The 25,357-nt window shown below is 41.4% G+C and overlaps 2 long non-coding RNA genes across 4 annotated transcripts; one reads left to right on the top strand and one right to left on the bottom strand.

Annotated features, from left to right (window-relative positions):
• The first annotated feature begins 102 nt into the window (after window positions 1-102).
• Window positions 103-2,224, top strand: LOC123588439. Its single transcript, XR_006707844.1, has 2 exons — window positions 103-439; window positions 1,373-2,224. It is a non-coding gene; the product is annotated as an uncharacterized LOC123588439 (long non-coding RNA).
• Window positions 868-25,116, bottom strand: LOC123588438. 3 transcript variants are annotated; one of them, XR_006707841.1, is made up of 6 exons: window positions 24,865-25,116; window positions 3,979-4,115; window positions 3,570-3,725; window positions 2,759-2,856; window positions 2,092-2,198; window positions 868-932 (listed from the first exon to the last, which is right to left on the bottom strand). It is a non-coding gene; the product is annotated as an uncharacterized LOC123588438 (long non-coding RNA). The 3 variants fall into 3 exon arrangements; XR_006707843.1 differs by lacking the exon at window positions 3,570-3,725 and adding an exon at window positions 3,296-3,324; XR_006707842.1 differs by lacking the exon at window positions 3,570-3,725.
• Between the last annotated feature and the right edge of the window lie 241 nt (window positions 25,117-25,357).

Raw genomic sequence — 25,357 nt, 5'->3', positions numbered from 1 at the left:
GCCCATCCTTCGCTGACAAAGCGGGAAATGCTCCAGCAGGAGCGCAGGCAGGCCTGGGTTCAGATCTCCATTCTGCCATTTAACTTAGGTGTGTAACCCGTCTGTACATGAAGGATGATGACTGCCCCAGGCTTTTTGGGATTAGTAAAAAATGTAAGGAACCCAGAGAGTACTTCCTATCTAGGAGATGCTCGATGAAGGGGGCCTATGATTAGCTTTCCTTTCTTTAGCTTAAATAATCTTGCTAGCACTTGAGGTGTATGCCTGAAATCACTATTACAAATTTTATTATTCCCGATTTTTTTTTTTTTAACGTGTGTTAATTGATTAGCTCAAGTGCAAAGTGGAGGCTGAATCCAGGTTTTCTGACTCCGTTTCACACTGCCCTATCTTCAAGACTCTAAATCTATCTGCTACCCCACCTAAGACCTCCAAACTGGTTAGCTCCAGAAGTGGAGAGCAAAACACCCAATTGTTTAATTGATACCATACTGGCAGGTCTGGTTTCTTGGAGAGGAGAGGAAATTCCTCTTGTCAGCTTGTGCCTTTCCACAACGTGGTCTTAACCAAGGACACTATGCAGTTGACGCTTAAACTCCACAGATTTGAGCTGTATGTAGAATTTTTTTAAAAATTATATTGGAGGGGCGCCTGGGTGGCGCAGTCGGTTAAGCGTCCGACTTCAGCCAGGTCACGATCTCGCGGTCCGTGAGTTCGAGCCCCGCGTCAGGCTCTGGGCTGATGGCTCGGAGCCTGGAGCCTGTTTCCGATTCTGTGTCTCCCTCTCTCTCTGCCCCTCCCCCGTTCATGCTCTGTCTCTCTCTGTCCCAAAAATAAATAAATAAACGTTGAAAAAAAAATTTAAAAAAAAAATTATATTGGAAAAATTTTTGGAGATTTGCAACGATTTGAGAAAACTCAAACAGCATAGCCTAGAAATACCAGAAAAAGAAAAAGATATTATTGTAAGCATGGAGTATATAATACATATTATATACAAGTAAACTATGTTATGGGTAAGGCTTCCAATCAACAGTAAGCTATAAATAAGTTTGGAGGAGTCAACAGTCTTATGGAGACTTTTCAATGCAGACCCGTGGGCATCCTATCCCATTGTATTGGTATGCAATGCCACTGAGAATCAGACTAAGGATCAGATCGATTCTCTGAAATCCATAATTCTGTGTAATAAACTGGGTTCTACAGAGCTATTCCAAAAACTTGCCTCTCAGGTATTACAAGATGGAACACATCGTGTGGTATGTATTACATTTCTAAAAGCAACAAAAATCAGACAGTCTAATTTTCTCATGTATAGAATCATTAAAACTGAAGGCCAAACTCATAACCTATTTCTTCCTTTCCCTTGCAGAATGCCCTTATGTGAGTTCAGCTGACACTAATTCTCCAAATGACAGAAATTCACAAACTATCAACAGAAACCAGTCCCAATTGACTCAGTCCATGACAGTCCTGCCCTGCTTATGGATATTTCTCTCGTTGACACTTACCATTTTAGCAATTTCTGGATAGAAAGGAGGAGGACAGGATTTTGCTCTTTGCACTAACTGGTGATCTTGTAACACCACAAAATCTACAGAGTGCCAGCTATACTTAAGCCACTGGGTAGACAAAGATGAAGAAAGCTATCTGGACAATCTACCCAGAAGTTAGATTTATAATTCTCAGTGATGGTGATAAGATATCCCAATATCCCAATTGCTAGCCTGGGATATGAAAAGACAAACTCTGCCTTTGGTGGCTAGGCCTCCGTAAGCTTTATCTCACTATCCTCTGGGAAGGCAGCAAAGGAGGAGGGTCTGTGTAATGTTGGTGTTCTTCAAGAACTACGCATTTATAAACCTGCCTGCTTTACAGGTCCTTTCAGGCACTATCGTCTTTAGACATTTCAGTGAAGGTTTTCTTATTCACAGTTCAGCACAAGTACATGTTTTTTACATTTGATGTTTCTCTCCTTTCTTAAAGATCAATGGTTTTTAAATCAGCATTTATAAAATTCACTCTGTTCCCTCCTTATAAAAAAATGATATTTAAACAAAGAATAGCACTCATTTTTCTCTATACCCTTACCCCGATGTCACCTATAATGCAGTCTGTGGTTTCTGGAAGCTGTATGTTGTTTAGTGGTCAGAACACAACACAGGGTATAAATTCTGAGTCTGTTTCGCCACTGAAATCTGTAAAATAGAGGGAATTGTCACAAGTCAATTTTATTTATTTATTTTATGTAATCTCTATACCCAACATGGGGCTAGAACTCACAACCCCGAGGTCAAGAGCCGTGTGTTCCCCTGACTGAGCCAGCCAGGCGCCCCACAAGTCAATTTGTTAAAAAGTATTATCCAACTATGTGGCTACGAAGGCCTGAATTTTTCAGAGTAAGTCTTCTTTCAAATGCTAGTGAAAACTTCCATGAGTTGCCAAGAAGCCTTGGAAATCGATGTATTTGGCTCTTCAAAACCAAACAATAAATTTCATGGGGAAAAGATTGCCAATAAAAAATCCCTACCTGGGGCGCCCGAGTGGCTCAGTCTGTTAAGCGTCCGACTTTGGCTCAGGTCATTATCTAGCAGTTGGTGAATTCGAGCCCCGCATCAGGCTCTGTGCTGACACTCAGAGCCTGGAGCCTGCTTTGGATTCTGTGTCTCCCTCTCTCTCTGTCCCTCCCCCACTCATACTCTGTCTCTCTCTCTCTCTCAAAAATAAACATCTAAAAAACATTTTAAAAAAAACCTACCTGGCATTGCTTAATGCTATTCCATTTATTAATTTTTGTATTGGTAATCAAACTGTTTACTTTTTTCTTTGGAATCATTTCTGTGGTCATTCTTGAAGCTGAAAATAGAGAAAAGGCAGATCTATTAGTTATTGTTTTGAATAATAAAAAATCTGTTTGAAAGTGGAAAAATACGAGAATGTGCTTTTTAAACAGACTTTTTAACATTCATTTTTATTCATCTCTCTGTGTTTTTTGGAGCCAGGTTGGTGAGATGTCCCTCTACAGACTGCCATTCCCAAGTAAAAAGCACAAACATTTTCCACTTTCAAAAAAAATAATTGCCAAGTCTCCTACCAAAAGCCTTCTTTCTGTATTTTGGTAAATTGTATGAAGGTGAGTATTTGTGTAAAATTTTCCTTTTTTTTCCTTGCCTCTCCTGGCCCCCTGTAAAGCTCCGTGTCAAGGTGACATTCCAAAAGGTGAAATTTTAGCCTTTCCTAGATCTTTCATAGTTTGGTTTTGTCTTTCAAAGACATTGGCTGTCTTTTTATTCACATCAGCTAAAGATGTTTTCTCAGACCATCCTAAAAAAGAAAGAAAGAATAGAGGGGAAAATAGCTACAGAACTGAGCCCCATCCAAGTCATCCCTGTTCAGGCCATTCTTTCTCTGTTTGTAAGAGTTGAAGGCTGCCTGTAGAATGCAGCAGAACGTAAGCTCTGTCCCACAGTCAGCGTCTGCTGCAAGTTTCTTACAATCGGCTTGTTCTGAGCAGAATAGAGCATCCTGTTAGAACCACCACTGTAAACCAAGTATAAAGGAAAACAAACCCCCCGTTTCTTATCCACCACGTGAGGTGCTCTGCTGTTTTCCACATTAGCAGATCCAAAAGGATTCTCCACTGACAGTGTTGTAGTTATTCCAGCTGCGGTATGGTACGGCACCCTCTACGGTTTGTTTCACAAAGTTTAACTTTAGTGTCAAAACTAAGAGGTGAAAGTGACAAGCAATAAATCCATTAAAACAGCAGCATTAATTTTCTCTGTGCCTTTCTCTTAAAACGCAGAAAACGTTAGTTGCAGTTCAAAGCAAGGGGGAAGAGCCTACCCCCATACAGTATGGGGTGCTGACGAAACGTTTATTATTTTAAATCTGGATGGATGAGTCAAGTGGAACTGGGAAGAGAACATAGGTAAACCACATATTGAAACCCAAATGAACTCGGCGATTAAACCATACCCTGATTCTAAGGTCACTTCATGGTAATGCTGCCCTGTGGTTCTAGGGTTCAGAAGAAATTGCTTCCGTTCTCATTTCACTTCTGTGTAATTCTTTGTAACCAAATTACTTGTGTTCCTGGTCTTTGATTCCTTCATCTGATAAAAAAATAAATTAAAAAATTAGCACAATGACACAATACAATTTATGCACATGATAGCTAATACATTTTTTAACTTTTGATTTTGAAATAATTACAGATTTACAGGAAGTGGCAAAGAATGTACAGGGAGGTACTATGTACCTTCCCCCCCTTCCCCCAGTGGTAATATAGTACGTTTGGAAACATTTTTGAGATATATGCGTCAGGCATTATACGGAGTGCTTGGTTTTTTTTTTTTTTTTTGAAGTTTATTTATTTTGTAAGTGAGAGGCAGAGAGAGAGGGAGAATCCCAAGCAGGCTTGGTGCCGGCATAAAGCCCAACTCAGGGCTCTATCTCACGAACCATGAGATCATGACCTGAGCTGAGATCAAGAGTCAGTCGCTTAACCGACTGAGCCACCCCGGCGCCCTGTGTTTTTATGTACTTCCTGATTTAATCCTTAAAACAATCTAATGAAGTAGGTATTGATATTACCATTTTTAAAATAATAGAAACCAAAACTCAAAGAGGTTAGGTAATTTGTCAAAAGTCAGATCACAAATGGAGCTAGAATTCAAACATCGGAATCCCCATTCTAACAGCATTTTCTATATATCATCATGCTCAGGACTTTTCCATCAAAACTGTTCCTCAGCCAATTTCTCTGGCATCAGGGAAGGCTCCGTCCTTTTCCGTGTACAGTCTTGCCAACTGGGCCATCACCATTCCCTGCTGGTTTAAGCACTGAAACTAAGATCACCTTTTCACTCTTTTCTCACATAACATCCTGACCAAAGTATTAACCGCTTCACAACTGTATTAGCAACTTTCTAACTAGGCTTTTTCAATTTACTCTGACCAAGGATGCAAAAATTTTCTTTCTAATATTTTGCAGCATCTTCCCGGTAACTAGACTTGTTGTGGCAATCAGTTTGCAATGTGTACAAATGTCTGATCACTGTGTTGTACACCTGAAACTGATATAATATTGTATATCAATTACCTCAATTAAAAAAACTATATAGGGGCGCCTGGGTGGCTCGGTCGGTTAAGCGGCCGACTTCGGCTCTGGTCATGATCTCGCTGCCCGTGAGTTCGAGCCCCACATCGGGCTCTGTGCTGACCGCTCAGAGCCTGGAGCCTGTTTCCGATTCTGTGTCTCCCTCTCTCTGACCCTCCCCTGTTCATGCTCTGTCTCTCCCTGTCTCAAAAATAAATAAAACGTTAAAAAAATTAAAAAAAATATATATATATATAGTCTTTATACCAAATGCCCTTTGCTTCATTAGCTACCATTTACCACCATTTAACTCTACTGTTTTAAGCCAAGTTAACCTGGGTTAAGACAGTCTTGAGGGGCGCCTGGGTGGCACAGTCGGTTAAGCGTCCGACTTCAGCCAGGTCACGATCTCGCGGTCTGGGAGTTCGAGCCCCGCGTCAGGCTCTGGGCTGATGGCTCAGAGCCTGGAGCCTGTTTCCGATTCTGTGTCTCCCTCTCTCTCTGCCCCTCCCCCGTTCATGCTCTGTCTCTCTCTGTCCCAAAAATAAATAAACATTGAAAAAAAAAAATTAAAAAAAAAAAAAAAGACAGTCTTGAACTCAGGTGCCAAGTCATTTCTCCTTCGAACTATGTTCTTGTTTGTTTTTTGTTTGTTTTTGTTGTTGCTGTTGGGAAGAGAGGGGGAGAGAGAGAGAGATTAAATCTCTTTGTGACATTTCTTCTTTTTGATTTTTCCACTTATGAAAATACATGTATAAAAATCCAAAACAATAGAAAGAAAAAATGAGAATTGCCGAAAATCTCCCAATTCAGATATTACACTACAGAACATTAGTTTTTGTTTACTACTTTTTAAAAAAAATTCTGTTAATGTTTATTTTTGAGAGAGAGAGAGAGAGAGAGAGACAGAGCATGAGTGGGGAGGGGCAGAGAGAAAGGGAGACACAGAATCTGAAGCAGGCTCCAGGTTCTGAGCTGTCAGCACAGAGCCCGACGCGGGGCCCGAACCCACGGACTGTGAGATCATGACCTAAGCCGAAGTTGGACACTCAACCAACTGAGCCACCCAGGTATCCCCTTTTACCTCCTTTTTTAAGGTTTCAAGATCCTACATAAAAAATTTTAAACACCTTTATCAAGGTATAAATTACATACTATAAAATTGACCCATGAAAACATACAGTTCAATTGTTTTGAGAATATTCATAGAGTTGTACTACCATCACCACATCTAGTTTGAGAACTTGTCACCCTCAAAAGAAACATACCCATTAATAGTCACTCTCTATTACTTCCCCCACCTACCCCGCCCTAGGAAAGCACTAATCTATTTCTGTCTGGGTGGATTTACCTGTTCTGGACGTTCTATATAAATGGATTCATAAGATATGTGGTCTTTTGTGACTGGTCTTTCACTGTATAATGTTTTCAAGTTTCATCTATGTTGTAGCATATATCACTATTCCATCCTTTTTTATGAATGAATAATATCTTATTATAGAGATATACAATTTTAATTGTCCACTCATTAGTTGATGGACATTGGGTTATTTCTACCTTTTAGCTATTATGAGTAATGCTGCTATAAACATTTATGTACAAGTTTTTGTGTAGATTTATGATTTCAGTTCATTTGGATATATACCTAGGATTGGAATTGCTGGATCACATGATAACTTTCTCTTTAGTATCTTGAATTGCCAACTGCTGTCCGAAGCAGCCACACCATTTTATATTCTCATCAGTAATGTATGAGAGTTCCAATTTCTCCACGTTCTCCTACATATAATGTGCCTCTTCCAAAGTAAAACTGTCATTATTGATAAATGATGTGATCGTATATGTGGAAAATATAAGAATCCACAAATAAACTATTAAGAAGTAAATTTAGCAAAGTCACTGGGCACAAGGTCTATTCTACATGTGTCAGTGCCCAATAATTATATATAGAATTTAAAATTTTAGTACAAATTACAACAGCATCTAAAAAGTCAAATCTTAGGGACACCTGGGTGGCTCAGTCAGTTAAGTGTCCATCACTTGATTTCGGTTCAGGTCATGATCTAAAGGTTGTGAGATCAGGCTCCACACCCAGCGCGGAACCTGCTTGGGATTCCCTCCTTCTCCCTCTGTCCCTCCCCAGCTCACGAAGGCTTGCTCTCTCTCTGTCAAAAAAAAAAAACAAGTCAAATCTTAGAAATGAATCTAATGAAAGAGATGCAGGACTATTACATACAAAACTAGAAAAACATTATTAAGGGAAATCTATTAAGTTATTAAGTAAAACGTAAGGCTACATTAAGGCCATGAATTAGAAAACTCAATTTTGTAAAGATGTCAATTGCATTAGATTCAATTCATTCCCAATCAAAATCTGAGTAGTGTGTGTGTGAGTGTGTGTGTGTGTGTGTGTGTGTGTGTGTGTGTGTGCATGTGTATCAACAGTCTGATTTATAATGTCTATGTGGAAATGCAAAGGGCCAAGATGAGAATAGCCAGTAATTTTGAAGGATAACAATGAAAGGAGAGAAACCTCCTTTACTGTATATCCAGACGTATATTAAAGCTACAAAAATGAAGCATGTGTAGTGTTGGGTGGACATAACAAATAGACCAATAAAATAAAGAGTCCTAACACAGCCCCATGCATGTCTGGATGCCTGATTTATGACAGCGGCAGCAATGGTGAGTAGTAAGAGAAGGACAAAAGTAACACTGTGGGGTTGTAATGGAAAGCTGATGCAGAGTCAATGGGGGGGGTCATGTGGGGGCAAAAATATGAAGCTTGACCCCTACCTCACTATATACACAAAAACCAATTCCAGAGGGACTGAGATACAAATATGAAAGGTAAAACAATAAAGCTTGAAAAGATCTCGAAAAAGTATCTTTTTGGCCTTGGGATAGGGGATGATTACTTAAACAGGCCCAATCACATTGACCATGAGAGAAAAAGATAAATTGGATTCTCTTAGAAGTTCTGTTATCCATTTAAAATAAAGGAGGGGGTGGGGGTGCCTGGGTGGCTCAGTTGGTTAAGCTTCCAACTCTTGCTTTCTGCCCAGGTCATGATCTCACGGTTCATGAGTACCTTGTATTGGGCTCTTCGCTGATGGCGCAGAGCCTGCCTTGTGACTCTCTCTCTCTCTCTCTCTCTCTGTCCCCACCCCTGCCCCTTTAGCACTCTCTCCCTCAAAATAAATAAACTTAAAAAAAAAAAAAAGAAGTTCTCTTATCCAAAGACACTATTAGGAGAGGGAAAACACATGCTATAAAGTAGAAGATAGTATAAATACAAAGATATACAAAGAAAGTAAGATAAACAAAGATTTACAAAGAACTACACAAATCAATAAGGAAAGGGCAATCAATGGGAAAATGGGCAATAGATATGGACATCATAAAAGAGTATATCCACATGGCTAAGAAACATATGAAAAAGCACTTAATATAATTTTTTTGTCAGGGAAATATAAATTAAAACCACCCACCAGAATAGTGAAGAGCTTGAAAGATAATACCAAATATTGTTGAGGATGTGGAGTCTGTTAATTTTCTATTGATGCTTTAACAAACTACCGTAAATGCAGTGACTTAAAGCAATTCGAATTTATTATCTTACAGTTCCGTGGGTCTGAGGTCTGACACAAGTCTCACTGAGCTATATCAAGGTTTCATTTAACAGGGCTGCATTCCTTTCCAGAGGCTCTAGAGGCAAATTCGTTTCCTTGCCTTTTTTAGTTTCTAGAAACTTCCGTGTTTCTTGGCTCTTGTCCCTTTACCTTCACCTTCACAGCCAGCAACATTACGGTGCTTTGACCATCCCTCCAATGGTCACATCCCCTCTGACTCTCTTCTTCCTCTCTCTCCCACATTTAAGGACTCATGGGATGACATTGGGCCCACCTGTATAATCCAGGACAATCCCTCTCTGTCAAGATTTTTAATTCAATCACAACTGCAAAGTCCCTTTTGCCACGTAAGGTAACGTATTCACAGGTTCTGGGAAGTAGGATGTGGACCTCTTTGCAGGCGGAGCATTATTCTGTCTACCACATAGAGCAACACAACTTCCATACAATGCCCTTGGGAATGTAAATGAGTTCAACCACTTTAGAAAATATTTGGCAATATTTACTAAAGCCAAACACAGGCAGAACCTATGATCCAGCAATTCCACTCCAAAAGGTAGGTACACATTATGCACACCATTATTTGTAAAAACTTCCAAACTAGAAAAAAAAAAAATCCAAGTGTCCTTTAACATTCAGGATGGATACTTAAAATTGTGGTCTATTCATATCGTGGAATATTATATAGCAGCAAAAATAAATGAGCAACGGTCACATATTTCAAAATGAACGACTCTCACGGGTGTAGCATTAACTGATCGAAGCCAGATGCTGAAGAATACATTCTGTGTGATTCCATCTGTTTGAAATTTAAAAACAGGCAAAACTAATCTTTGGTGTCAGAAGTCAGTTTAGAGGTTAATGGGGGGGGGGTGTTGCGGGGGAGGGGATGGGTGGATATGATAGAAAGAGGACTTGAGCAGGGCTTCTGGGAGTTAGAAGCCTTCCATCTCTTAACTTGAGTGAAGGCTGCGCATGTGTGAACTCTGCGATAATTTTTCATGCTGTATCTTACGATCTGAGCATTTTTTTTTCTGATTGCATGTTTTACTTTTATTTTATAAAGTTTTATTAAGCATGCAAAGTGAATATACTTAACCAAATATATACTCAATATACTTAATATGTGTGAATATACTTAACTAATATATTACTAAGTTGTACATTTCAAAATGGTTAAGATGATAAATTTAGGGGCTGCTGGTTGGCTCAGTAGAGCATACGACCCTAGATCTTGGGGTTGTAAGTTCGAGCCCCATGCTGGGTGTAGAGATTGCTTAGAAAAAAAAAATCTTGAAAAAAATAATTACTAAGGAAATAAATGGTCATCTGCCAGAAAATCTGTGTGACAAAATCTAATCCAGCACTCAAAGAATTTCAAACACTGAATTTTTCTTTATCATCTTTAGGGAGAAATGAAGAGGAGGAGAAGGGGGATGGGAAGGGGAATGGCAGGGAGAGGAGGAGGAGGAAGAGGGGGCAGAGGAAGGGGAGGAGGAAATGTTTACCTAAGTCAATTTGATTATGTGGTAATTATTTTGCTTTATTAAGCAAAGTGTCCTTCTATGAGCAAGGTAAGCTTTGCTTCTCCCCAGGCAAATTAAAGAAGCCAGTATATACCCTTTGCTTTAGTCCCACCTATCTTTTCTCTCTCATCCTTCCATTTCTTCCCTCCCCTGTTAAGTCTTCGACCCTGCTTTCCTAGGCTGCAGTTTGTGGTTCTCAGTCTCCTTCCTGCACCTCTGAGCCCCTGGTGCCTAAAGCACTGGTGAAAGTCCCCAGGCCTGAACTTGAGAGAACAGGACATCTGAAGCCAATCACGGGACGGTCCCTCCATCCCCACAGTGACTTGCACACACCCAGGCAGCGTGGTGGTCAGTAGGGCCCAGGCTCCAGAATCCTGGCTCTGCCACTCCACGTCTGTGGATTTTTAACAATTGCCTCACCTCCTTTTGATTTGGGTTCCGTGTCTGTGAAATGGCCATGATAAAACAAAAGTGCCGTTCTCATGGGCTGTTGTGAGGACTGGAGGAGTTAGTGCCTGTAAAATGCAGAGACAGTGGCTGGCAGATGGTAAGCACTCAGTAAGTAAACCTAACAGAGAACTTATTAAAGAATCATCCATTCTGAGCATCCAAAATTACTGACTAAGGAGTAACGTTAGTAGATCTAGCTGAATTCCAATAAACTTGGCCTCTGATTGCTTTCTATTTTCAGCTGTCACTGCTTCAGAGCCTGGAAACGACAGCCCCCCAAAGTAATGATACTTAGGATGGACTAAGATCCCCATGCTCACAGAGCTCTCATTTCTATCTTTCAGCTGTTTTAGAAATAAATAATGCATATATTAGGGAAGTAATGGCCCTTGGCTTGAGCCTTGGTGCTCAGCCCAACTCTGCTATTTAACTTCAGCTTTGCTTTCAGCCTTTGGAAGGCCAAACAACCCAGTGATTCCGGAGCGACATTTCTAGAATCCCTGAGAGGCTGCTGCTCAATGATCAAGTACAAGCACAGCTTCCCAAAGCATCTAATCAGTGTGACAGTGTCGATAATCGGAATAACTGTGGTATGGATGTGTTGTTATTATCTGAAGATACTCTTTCAAATATAATTAAGCATTCTAAATATAACTTGAAGGAAAATCTCCTTACGGACTTCTCACGTTCGAATTCTGCCAATCAAACGTGCTACATAAACTTATAATTGCCAGAGTAAATGCTGCAATATTCATTAATATTGTGAAATCTTTTCTCTAAAAGAAAGTGTTTTAAAAATAAATAAAGGGGCGCCTGGGTGGCGCAGTCGGTTAAGCGTCCGACTTCAGCCAGGTCACGATCTCGCGGTCTGTGAGTTCGAGCCCCGCGTCAGGCTTTGGGCTGATGGCTCAGAGCCTGGAGCCTGTTTCCGATTCTGTGTCTCCCTCTCTCTCTGCCCCTCCCCCGTTCATGCTCTGTCTCTCTCTGTCCCAAAAATAAATAAACGTTGAAAAAAAAATTAAAAAAAAAATAAATAAAATAAAAATAAATACAGTGTTTTAGAGAGTTTATTTTATTTTAAAAATTTTTTAATGTTTATTTTATTTTTGAGGGAGAGAGAGAGAGAGAGAGAGAGACAGAGTGCGAGCGGGGGTGGGGGGGGCAGAGAGAGAGGGAGACACAATCTGAAGTAAGCTCCAGGCTTCTGAGCTATCAGCACAGAGCCCAACGCAGAGCTGGAACCCACAAGCCGTGACATCATGACCTGAGCCAAAGTTGGACACTTAACCAACTGAGCCACCCAGGAGCCCCTAGAGAGTTAATTTTAGAAAGAACGTTATATATTTTGGAGCCAAAATTTTTTATAAAAATTTAATTACTAACATAAGGTAATAGAAGAATGATTATATCATGATTCCAATATTTTCAGAATTGTTTGTCTCGATTCTATCACTAATCAAAATAATCTGTAACAACTGCATTTGATTTAGGTTTTAAAAACTTCTCCTTAAGCCCAGAATCTTTTTTTTTTTAATTTTTTTTAACATTTATTTATTTTTGAGACAGAGAGAGACAGAGCATGAACGGGGGAGGGTCAGAGAGAGAGGGAGACACAGAATCCGAAACAGTCTCCAGGCTCTGAGCGGTCAGCACAGAGCCCGATGCGGGGCTTGAACTCACTGGACCGCGAGATCATGACCTGAGCTGAAGTCGGACGCTTAACTGACTGAGCCACCCAGGTGCCCCAAGCCCAGAGTCTTTAAAAAAAAAAAGTTCTGTGTGAAAATCCCTTGTATCTTCTGAGAGTGATATAAAAATCATGTCAACTTTGCCACCTCATTTCCACAAGGAAAAAAAAAAATTCCAAAACAACATACAATAACTTCATGACAAACTATCCTTGATCCAAATAGATACACTAAAATGTGTCAACAGTCGAAAAGAAGAATTAGAGAAAAACTAGGTATCCCAAATACATTTTGTTCCTTCTAATAAACTTAAAAATAGATGCTGTAAGAACATTTAGAAGAAAACAATTCTTTATAGATTTGAGCCCGTAGAAACTAAACATTAAAATATAAAGCTTGCCAAATGTTTGCTGCGGTGTGACAACCATTTTTTGGTAATTGAAGATATAATGTATTTATGACATTTTCCCGGGTACACAGCTCCTTTGAGAAAAGTCAGGACTGAAAACTGAATTCTGTTCTGCCATGCATAAAAGATTGACGCCATGTGTTGAATGTGCTGGTGACAGTCTAGTCTCAGGAATATGCAATGAAATGACTACAAAAATTGTCACAGATGACAACATTGACTAATTTTGTTCCTACGCTAAAGTGTCAAACTTTAAAATATTGGTTACTAAAATATTGAAGGGTAAAATTATAATCTTAATTAAATTTTTGATAACATGTCACTGATTTTTATACTTCAGAAGTTTAATCTGTGATGGTGATATTCAGCTTCTGTTTCAGCTTTGAGTGAGTTTGGAGCTCTCCCCACTTTGGCTGAATATGGTTTTTAAGATTGGGTTATTTGGGGGCGCCTGGGTGGCGCAGTCGGTTAAGCGTCCGACTTCAGCCAGGTCGCGATCTCGCGGTCCGTGAGTTCGAGCCCCGCGTCGGGCTCTGGGCTGATGGCTCAGAGCCTGGAGCCTGTTTCCGATTCTGTGTCTCCCTCTCTCTCTGCCCCTCCCCCGTTCATGCTCTGTCTCTCTCTGTCCCAAAAATAAATAAACGTTGAAAAAAAAAAAAAATTTAAAAAAAAAAAAAAAAAAAAAAAAGATTGGGTTATTTGGTGTTTTGCCATGATATGTATTCAGTGTGGTGGCCAAATGTAGACAATGAATAAATATGCATATTTCCATGCATGTAATTTGACTTGCCTACAGTTTCTTTTGATTTTTCCTCACTATGTCCCAAATCAATATGGGTTGATAAGGGACACTAGCCTGTAACAAGATGAAAATATTTTCTATATATATTTAAGAACTCTAAGAAATGAGTTCCCCCGAATTACAGTAAAAATTATTTTATCTTTTTAATGGGCAAAGGACTTGAATAGAACTTTCCCCCCAAAAGATACAAATGGCCAACAAGCACATGAAGAGATGCTCATTATCACTAAGTATTAGGGAAGTACAAGCCAAAACCTCATGATAGATCACTTCATACCCATTAGAATGGTTATTATTTAAAAAAAAAGAAAAAGAAAAAAAGAACAAGCATTGGCAAGGATGTGGAGAAACTGGAACCCTTGGGCGTTGTTGGCGAGGATTAAAAGGGCGCAGCTGCTGTGGAAAAAAGTATGGTAGTTCAACAAATTCAACATAGAATTACCATACAATCTGGCAGTACCCAAAAGCATTGAAAGCAGAGACTCAAACGGATATTTGCACACCTAAATTCATAGTAGCATTATTCACAATAGCCAAAAATAGAAGCAGCCCCAGTGTCCCCTGATGGATGAATAGACAAACAAAATGTGGTACACACACACACACACACACACACACACCCTCATATCCTGGCCCCACACACAATCTGGGTGGCTCAGTCAGTTAAGCGTCCGACTTCGGTTCAGGTCATGATCTCATGGTTCGTGGGTTCGAGCCCCGCGTCGGGCTCTGTGCTGACAGCTCAGAGCCTGGAGCCTACTTCTGGATTCTGTGTCTCCCTCTCTCTCCACCTCTCCCCTTCTTGTGCTCTCTCTCTGTCTCTCAAAAACAAACAAAAATGTTTTTAAAAAATTAAAAAAAAAAAAAAAGAAGGACATTCTGACACAGGCTACAACATGATGAAACTTGAGGACACTGTTCGAGGTGAAATAAACCAATCACAGAAGAACAAACGCTGTACGATTCCACTTACATGAGGGACCTAGAAGCAGAGTCAGAAAATAGAATGGTGGTGCCAGGGCCTGGCGGGGGAGAGGGAAATGGGGAGTTAGTATTTCATGGTAGAGACTTTCGGTTCGGGAAGATGAGAAAGTTCTGGAGATGGATAGTAGTGATGGTTGCACAACAGTGTGAATCTGCTTAATGCCAGTGAGTTACATACTTTAAAATGGTATATTTCATGTGACGTATATTTCACTGAAGTAAAAAGTATTTTGTATTTAAAAATGTACATGTTATACACGCTTATTTGACTACAATGGGCAGGGCGAGGACAAGTTTCTCCAGAAGAAGTAAAGGGGGAAAAGAATATTGATCAAGGTGCTTTGACTTTGCAGATAAAGCATTTTCCTAGTGCACCAGTAGGAAGTGGAAAGAGGCATTTCTTTGAAAGATCTAATGTCCTTCCCCCTCCGCCCCAGCCAGTGGGCCAGGGCCCAGGATTGGGAGCCAAGCTGGGACAAATACACCACTTTACATGGTCCAGGATCAGGAGGTCTTGGGAGGATACACTCTAGAGCTTTCAAGTCCCAGGGTGAAAAACTGGGCACATGCCAAGTTCCCATGGGCCTCGATTGGGTCAAGGGGAGAGCGAATTAAACCCGGAACTGGATGGGAAACGGCAAAACGAGAGGTAACAAGCCCGACCACATCTGTGGTATAGGTCGACGTATTACTTGACTTTTTTCATCATCCTAGAAATGCGGAAGATACCGCTGTCAATCCTTGGAATGCAGCTGGGGTGCTGTGAGTAAAAAGGACCTCATCAAGCATTCACATGGTTAGGCATGTCAGACAGGTTGTGTCTTATTACCTATAGTCCTATATTCGGATGCCATCCGTCTTAGTGATGGATAGAGCCGCTGATCATTGATCCAATTGGAAAAGCATGTGGAGCACCTAACAGCTGCTAGTGCGTGACTGTTACATGTACTTAGCGTGTTTAGGGAGCAGGGCTGCCCTGGAGGCTGTATGGATCCCACCGCATGAAAGCGGAGCCTGGGAAAGGCCCAGTCTCCCCTGTTCCCGGTCTTCATCCCCTCGGCTTGTCACTGGAGTCTTCCTTCCCGACTTCCCTCTGGACAGATGACCCGCTGGTTAGTGTCCATGGCTTTGTTAAGTCACCTCTCCAGGATACTGCGTCTTGGCTCTATGCAGGGCTCCAGACTCAGGCTCTGAAACACCATATGCTAATCCAGACCAGCATGCCCGGGACCCCACTTACCCTTCCAGGACAGGATTTAGCATCATTTTTCTGGTCGAATAGCACGAGCGCTCACCTTATCTCAATTTATTCTCAGGAAGTCCTGGCTTCAGATGGAGGCAGATGTCCAAGCACTCGGCTACTACGTAAGTGTCATTCACTCATTCAGAAAAATACTCAGTGCCTTCCGTATGCCTCGGTGATAGGGTCCTATAGGAAAAACGTGTTCAAGGAGCTCACAGTATCGGGACAATAAAGAGTAGAACAATTGTAATGAAGTGCATTAAGCGCTTTGATGGAAGGTGGCAGAAGGTGGGCTGGGAACAGTCGGGGTGAATTCGAAGAGCCTGGGCCAACAAACTGCTTGCTCAGAGGTCACAAGTGAGGCAGGCCCCTGCAGCGGTGCTCTGGCTTATATATTAAAGAGCAGTCAATGAGGCAATGTGGTTGCCCCCATTTTACAGAGGAGGAAAGTGAAGCTGGGAGACCCTTCGTAAGTAGCCCGAGGTCTTGTTGGCTGTACTATCCAGGTCCTCGAGTACAACTGGCATTGGTCACTCCTCCAGGAGAGCATTGCCTGGTTCATAAGGGCAGTATCACATCTTCCTGCCTCTCCCAACAAACAAGACGTGGAAAATAACCCACCTTTTGGATTCCCCCAAGATTACAAGCTCGGAGGTCAACAGAGAGCTGTAGCTATACCAAAGTTACACGGTTTCTTCAGAGTCACATATTTTAAAATTATTTTTAATGTTTTATTTAATTTTGAGAGAGAGAGACAGAGCAGGGGAGGGGCAGAGAGAGAGGGAGACACAGAATCCGAAGCAGGCTCCAGGCTCCGAGCTGTCAGCACAGAGACCGACGCGGGGCTCGAACTCATGAACCGTGAGATCATGACCTGAGCCGAAGTCGGACACTTTAACGGACTGAGCCACCCGGGCGCCCCTAAAGGACATTTAATAACTATGCCTGCCTGAGTGCAGAACCGCCAAGTGCCCAATAAAAGAAGCCTTTTTCCTTGCCTTTTGCGGCTTACAAAACCCCTTTATAAGCTATCTCACTTGTTGATCAAAACAATCCTGTGAGGTCAAAGGCCAGGTGATTTGCCAAATTATGGAGGATGGGCCTGAAGCTAATTAATTAATTTAAAAGAGGTGCTTTATTTTATTTTTTTTTTTAGTATAATTTCTTGTCAAATGAGGTACTTTATTTTAGAGTAGGCTTAAACATTATAAAGTAGGTACACAGGCAACGCTGAAGAAACAAGGAACCTCGTAATGTTGAATTTTTAATAATTGTCATTTCTTTTTATTAAAACTTTTTAAAATTTTGTTAGAGAGAGAGAGAGCACAAGCTAGAGAGAGGGGCCGAGGGAGAGAGAAATCTTATATAGTCTCCATGTTCAGCATGAAGCCTGACATGGGGCTCAATCTCCACGACCCCGGGGATTATGACCTGAGCCAAAGTCAAAAGTCCAACGTTCAGCTGAGCCACTGAGGCACCCCAAATAATTGTCATTTCCAATTTTCAATCTCTATTTAAATAGTGCACATGGCCCCATTTACGCATATACTATTTTAGCGTGATTGCCACCAACGTGCTATCACATCTGCCTTAGTCCAGAGGACTCGCACAAGAATGCGTGACCAACTTTTGGAGCATATTCACTTAAATTGTATTTGTTGACTAAAGAGATGTTTATTTCAGAACATAACGGATTCCAACAAGCATGAGATTGAGAAAATTATGTAACTGACATGCTTTAGTTGACCATGAATTCAAAATTTTTAGTGTTTATTTTTGAGAGAGAGACAGAGCACAAGCGGGAGAGGGGCAACGAGGGAGGGAGACACAGTATCTGAGGCAGGCTCCAGGCTCCGAGCTGTCATCACAGAGCCCAACACAGGGCTCGAACTCACGAGCTGCGAGATCATGACCTGAGCTGAAGCCAGATGCCCAACCCAATGATCCATCCAGGTGCCCAGGATGACCATGAATTCAGTCGGCCCCCTTGGGTTAGGTAGTTTAGCTGTCTGCTGAGCAAGTTGCATCATCCTTATAATAGTGGTTCCCAAACTGTAATTTGCTTGGGAATACATGAGAAGGCCTTTCAAAGCAGATTCCTGTACCCTACCTCAATTTAGCAGGTCTAGGGTCAACCTGAGAATTCCCATTTCTGACGTAGCATCCTGATCAATGCTGCTCTCCTAGACGCCTCACTTCGAAGGCCACTGACACACCTAAAGCTTGTGGCGAAGGCATGTGCTAATCTCACAAATTTGCATTAAATAACAATTGGTTCTTTCAGATTTTCAAATTTCCTCTTCTCAAATAGAATATGTATCACACAGCCATGAAAAAGTTTTAAAAGATCAAAGGGCTGCACCTTGAGAGAGATTTTCAAGACTTCGTGTATAAGAATGTATGATTGTTTCCATAGAAGGCACCTTTGTGTTGAAAGGAAAGGGGGCGACTAACCAAGGCCTGTGTTCTCAATCCCTGAAGACCCTGCTGAGAAGCCCGTGGACTGGCTGCAAGGGCAGGTCAGGGTCATGTGACCAGCTCCTTCTCCTTCCCTAACTGGCAGCCATGTTTACAGCAATCCACGAAGAACGCAAAGGAGATTAAAAAGACAGCAATGAAAAGACTGAATTACACTTCTCAAAAGCATCTATATCTTTGGGAATACTGGGGTGACATCGAAGATATGGTTTTGTAAAACTCTCCATTTTTACAAAATTCAAGAACAATGATATTGCTCTTTTTGGTAAAGGTTCAAGCGCAAGACTCGCTGTACCTGAATTGAATCAATCATTTGTGGCGTATGTTCTTGAGTCAAGGGAGGGGAAAACTCCCTGGAAGGTCCCCAAGGTTGTTTGTCTTGCCTTTAATTAGAGGTTTTTGTTTTGTTTTGTTTCCCTGGGAGTCCTATAAATCGGGGAATGGGGCTGGGCTATCTGCTGTTGAAACCAAATGAGCAACCTACCCTTCTGCCCGTAAGTAATAAATGCAGAAAGTATGAAATGTAGGGTTGAAAGGATAGCTGGGACCTAACTTCATCTCTGCTATCTATCAGCTGTGTGATCTTTTACTCACTTATTTAGAATACATATCATTACCAAAAGCTCCTTATCTGCCAGGTACATAGCTTATACAAAGGACTTTGTTTCTTTTGTAAAATAGGGATCATGCTAACCCACCTCCCTGTTGTGGGGGGGGGGAGGGGAACCACACCCCCAGAACCCCTGGGGACTCTGGATCTATGAGGTGTCTTCTCTCTGTCTCCTCATGACGAGCCACCCCACCAGAGCCACTCCTGGCTGATGCGTTGTCCGGTGAGTGTGGCCTCCCTCGGTGTGACTTTCCAAACTTCTGTTTTGAGGGCCAGATGAAACGCGAAGAGAAGTGCCTGGCAGCCGCTTTCTCAGCTCTAAGACACCACACACGTGAGGCCACTGTAAAGAACCTCACGCACCTAGAGCACGCCACAGGCAGTGGTAGGCACGATACATACATCCGCTTGGTTCATTTTCACACGTGCTTCGTGCAATGAAGCAGCTTGGCATTATTTTTTGCAGTCCCCACAAAGCCCCTAACAAAGTGCCTTATGCTTAGCGGGAGCTCAGCTGTTTACTGAAGTCAACTCAGCACCCTCAAATCCAATGCTTTTAAGCAGTTATTGTCAAAAGGAATTTGCAACTGTTCTTAAGAAGTACCCAATCGGGGCGCCTGGGTGGCTCAGTCGGTTGAGCGCCTGACTTTGGCTCAGGTCATGATCCCGCGGTCCGTGAGTTCGAGCCCTGCGTGGGGCTCTGTGCTGACAGCTCGGAGCCTAGAGCCTGCTTCAGATTCTGTGCCTCCCTCTCTCTCTGCCCGTCCCCCGCTCATGCTCTGTCTCTCTCTGTCAAAAATAAACATTAAAAAAATTAAAAAAAAAAAAAGTACCCAATCATTTTCTTTCCCTGCCCCCACCCCCCATATCTGAAAACAACAACAAAAATCTCTTGAGTTAAGCCTGGAATGGACATCTTTCATCTCATGCTGCCTCCACCTTTAGAGGTTCAATTACAATTTACCTCCACAGAAAAGAGAACATTGGTAGAGGCACAACTGAAAAGAAAGATGTGGAAGGCTAATCCTTAAATTCCAGAAATCGTATCTTTTCAGTAAATTCTTTTGTGATCGTGGTCAACTCAGCTGATTGGAGAGTAGCTGTAATACGCCAGATTGCAAGTTTAATCCCTATACAGGCTCCACACCACGCAGTAGCTACAGATGCTTCCTTACCCCAAGCAGCTGTTGGCCACTGAAGGGGCTGGGCCAAACTTGAGCCCGCAACTGAGTAGACCGCTGTGAATGTTTGGGAAAAGGACCCAAGTTCCTTCTCCTGGTAGATCCACAGCACTCTTCATTCTCCTTTATTTAATAAGCTGATGAGGACGTGAGTATCTTCCACTAGCCAATAGGTTGACCAGCCTTGGAGATAGTGCAGCAAAGAGATAGAAAGCCCCTTCTGATGTGAACCTATATGAGTACTGAAACCGGCTCGAGCGTGCCCAAAGTCCCCATTAACAAGGTATTTCCTGCTTCCTTAACTTCCCCAAACAAAAAAGTCCTAAGTGGATAATTATTATGGGCAACATTTCTGTACAGAGAAATCAGGGTGATAGAGTGGAGCGAGGACGTATTTAACCTGGATATAACCATGTTTTAACATCTAATTTCCAGGTTACTGGAAATACAAGAGAGAAGAGCCGGTGAAACAGCATCTTGAGAAAACAGAATTCTAGAAAGTGGGCGATGAAATAGGACAGCAGGTCACTTCAACAAGTCAATGTCAAGATTCAGAGCAGCAGGGGCGCCTGGGTGGCTCAATCGGTCAAGCATCCGACTCTTGACTTCAGCCCAGGTCATGATCTCATCACAGTTTGTGAGTTCGAGCCCCACATTGGGCTCTGTGCTGGCAGCGCAGAACCGGCTTGGGATTCTGTCTCTCTCTCTCTCTCTGCCCCTCCCCTGCTTGTTTTCTCTCTCCCTCTCTCTCCCTCTCTCTCTCACTCAAAATAAATAAAAATTACTTTAAAAGAAAAAAGATTAAAAGTAGAGGAGTACTGTTCCAGATTAAAAGACAAGGTTAATTTCTTTTTAAGCAACCAAATGGAAAGCATAATCTCAAATAGAATTTCGTTTGAATAAGTCAGCTGTCAAAGACAATTTTGATGCGGTTGGGAAAATTTGAATATTGGCTGGGTATTTGTTGATGAGAGGGGAATTAGGTTTGGAGATAATACTGCTACAGTTATGTAGGAAAAATATCCTTATTTTTCAGAGGAACATTCTAAGTGTTCAAAGATGAAATGACATGTCTATAATAGAAAACTTTTCAGGAAAAGATGAAGCAAATATGTTGGATATTTACTGTTAAATCTAGTTATTGGGTAGATGATACTACATTCTTCTCTGTACTTTTTTTATTTTGAAATTTTGAAATTTCCTTATTTGTAAACTGGCGATAACAATGAGGTTGCACGAAATTGAATATGCATGTGGATGTACTTCCTAAATGGGCAAGGCGCCCGCATTTTGTTCCTTCTTGTTTATACGCCTAGCTTTTTAAAGACTTGAACCCCGGATTGCATGGTAGTTCATCATCTCTCAAAGTGATGTAGGTGCTTGTATTAATCCGGGTTCTCCAGAACCAGTAGGATGTATTGAAAGACAGAGACAGACATTGAGAGAAAGAGGAAGATTTAAGGAATTGGTGATTGTGGAGGCTGGCAAGTCCAAAATCTGTAAGGCTGGCAGCCTGGAGACCCAGGGAAGGGATAATGCTGCAGTCTGAGTTTGAAGGGAGTCTGCTGGTAGAATGCCCTCCTCTCCGTGGAACCTGGGTCTTTGTTCTATTGAGACCTTCATCTGATTGAATGAGGCCCACCCACGTTTTGGAAGGCAATCTGCTTTACTCAGTCTAATGATTTAAACTTTAAATCTCACCTTTAAAAAAATTCCTTCACAGCAACATCTAGAATGTTTGACCAAATATCGGGAGACTCTGGCCTAACGAGGTTGACACATAAAATTAATCATCACAGTGTTTAAAAAAATTTTTTCTCTAATTTCTTTTTGAGAGACAGAGTGAGACAGAGTGTGAGCAGGGGAGGGGCAGAGAGAGAGGGAAACACAGAATCCGATGCAGGCTCCAGGTTCTGAGCTGTCAGCACAGAGCTGGATGCAGGGATCACGACCTGAGCCAAAGTCTGACACTTAACTGACTGAGCCACCCAAGTGCCCCAACCATTACAGTGTTTAATAAAGAAGTGATTAATGAGAGAGATATCTAGTGTTTTGCTCTGTAGAATTCTGTGCAATTACAGAAAAGCAATGTGTTGTTGGTGCCGTTCTGAGTCATTCGAAGTCACAGCTTTCCAACTAGCAAGAAATATTTAGGGTTTTTAAAAAAAAAAAAATGCATCCAAATATAATTGGTGTCTTTCCTATAACTTCCTATGTAAAATTTGCCCTCAACCAAAGTATAGTAAAGCTGTCATTTTCCACAACAGGAATGTAAGACCCATGAGAATCTAGGCCTTTCTATCCCTTTACTGCTGTAGCCTTGGTGAGTAGGGCAGTGCCTGGCCGAGGTAGGGCATTCAGGAAATATTCATGAATGAATCTGTGACGATGGAACTGAACAGATATCGAAAGTACAATTAGTAAAGCGTGATTGGGATATCGCATGCATGTAGTCTATGATAAAATTTAGCATCAGTCCACATATGGAGAATAAACTCCAACTCAGTTTAGTTTGACACGTTTTACTCCTTGCCTGGACATTTGGGGATCAGGTTTATTGAAGAAGCAATTGTAATAAAATATGAAGACCATGTGCAAATGTAGTTTCTATGGAATCTTTCGTATAGATGGAATTACATACTGAACAGTGAAATGATTTAACTTTTTCTGGTGAGAATCCTCAGTGGAGCCAGCCTTCGGGCTTACGCGTGGGCAGCTGTATGGGGTGCAGGATGGCCTTTCCCCGAATATCTCCCTGTTATCTCAGGGCATAAAATACCTGAAGTGCCTCAAACTGGGGTGTATTCCTTTGAATCTTGAGGGACTTTTAACTTCCCGTATTCTCCACCCACACAAATACCTCACAAAGGATCTGTTAAAGCTGTTATTTCAGTGCTTTGCCGAAGATCGACTAAATCTATCAGTCAACTCATCAATTGGGAGATGTCCCATGTTTCTTTTCCTTGGTGAGGGCTTTTTTCCAATTTTGGCAATTCAGAAATATCCACAAGCAATTCTGCCCTGATAATTGTAGAGGAATCAAATCCCCTGAAAGCCATAGAGTTTTTACTTAGGGTTTTCCGCTCCCCTCCCCCATACATGGAGTTAGATTTACATTAGAAATAATCTTATTGTTTCCACATTCATGAAAGGGAAGAGTAACGACCGTGGAATGCTGTTGGATCTTCCTGCTGACGTGGTCTTTGTGGTTGCTAGGGTACTCACCCATATGTTTATACACTTATATAAAAATGACCTAAGAAATGAGGAAGGAGCACAAATACTTCAGGGATTTGGTGATCATTTTCACAAGCCTACTAGATTCTTCTTTCATCCGTTCTTCCCAAGTCAAAACCACATATTTAACAGAAAATATGACCGCGAAAGGTCTACAGCAATTCACAGTCGTAATGTTGGATTCTGATAGAAGATTTGCTCAAATGATACAATTATATGAGAAAATGTAATTTAAAAAAAAAAAAAAAAAAAGACCCAGACCTGTTGGAAGAGTTAAAGGCTCCCCAATTGTCTGTTACCGTCTGTTATGAATGTATCTACTTCCAAATACCTGTCATTGAAGTTATGATACACAAGAACTTGCATTTTGACTAGAAAAAACTGTTTAGTTCTTTTTCTCAGTTAAATTTACAATAGTATATTCGTTTTAAGGTCACTCAAGATACAAATGGATTATCAGTGATAAAGTCGTCTTCTCTGAGAAAAAAATTTCCATGCCTTAATTCTATTTCTTTTGGTAACAGAGACATTGGAAATGAATGGATTGCAGTGAGTGCCTTATCTTTGATACAACCAGAAGCCGAATAATAAAGCGGTCTCTGGGGCAGCTCTTAACCACACATCTCCCAGAGCTGCAGTGGAAATTAAATGCAACAAAGCATCAAAGTTCCCAACAAAATGCCTGGCATATTTTAGACACTCTCCCAGTATTAGTTTCCCTTGCTTATCCTGAGGGATTTTTACATTTGTATATGAAAGATTGGAAAAGGAAAATGATGAGATAGATGGGAATTTTTATGAATCAGGCACAATTCTATCACAGGTCAGGCAGTTTTCCTGTGTTTCTATTTTAAATCAGATCAAATCTGTTAAAATGTTTTGTGTGATAAGACTGAAAACATTTCCCTCCCTCTTCTTTTTTTCTTTTAATGTTTATTTTTGAGACACACACACACACACACACACACACACACACACACACACAGAATGTGAGTGGGGGAGGGGCAGAGAGAGAGGGAGACACACATCAGAAGCAGGCTCCAGGCTCCAAGCTGTCAGCACAGAGCCTGACATGGGCCTTGAACCCCGGGGCTTCGAGATCATGACCTGTGAGCCAAAGCTGCACACTCAACCAGCTGAACCACTCAGGCGCCCCTTTTCCCTCCCTCTTCTAAGAAGGCCAACCTCTTCTAAGAAAGTACAAGTTCCTTGTAGTGTTAAGATTGTGTATGTATTGCCGCCCTTTTGTTAAGATAAAGAACAGATTACATGCTACATGTTCAAGGGCACATCTAGAAAGCAAATGTGCCTATACTCAGCATGACCAACGTTATTTGCTAGGCAAAAATACAACTGTTTCCTCCTCTTAACTGGTATTCAGCTGTTTTGAGAAATGATCTATTTGAGAAGTCTAATAAATCACAGGTTTATGTAGCCATCGTAAGTCAACCAGATTTTCTTTAAAAATGTAAGACAATTTTAGAGCAAAGTACCAGAGTTCCTTGTTATATATTCATACTTACACAAAGCCACAGGTATTTGAGGAAATGTCTTGCGGTTCTCTTCCCACACCGTGGCTCTGGTTCTGATGGATGTGTAAGCTCTTAAAAACCCCCTCTGTGTTCCCTAACACTTCATTTCACTAAATAAAGGGTTGAAACCTTATTGGTGAACATGGTTTTGCCTCCTGTTATAGAGACACCGAGCTCTCAAGTGTCCTCTCCTTCACAAATGACCATTGTTCCTCGCTGACCAGCCCCCAGCCTCTGCATCCAGAATTCAGGCCCAACGATTGCAGAATTGTGCTTGTGGGTGGTTACCTAGGTAATTTCAAGATACCCATCTTTCAGAATGTTGCAAAATGCAAGTTGCTAATGTGAGATTCTCTCAAATAACAGATAAAAAAGATTAGGCGAGATGCCACTGTCTCAGTTTCTGTAAAATAAAACCTAGGCACTGTCGCAGATGAGAGACGGGCACCAACATGCTGTCATTTGGGACGGCAGAAACAAGCCA

This window comes from Leopardus geoffroyi, chromosome D3 (genome assembly GCF_018350155.1).
Source record: "Leopardus geoffroyi isolate Oge1 chromosome D3, O.geoffroyi_Oge1_pat1.0, whole genome shotgun sequence".
Lineage (NCBI taxonomy): Eukaryota > Metazoa > Chordata > Mammalia > Carnivora > Felidae > Leopardus > Leopardus geoffroyi.
The sequence above is the reverse complement of the archived record's forward strand: the minus strand, read 5'-3'. Positions and strand labels throughout refer to the sequence as shown.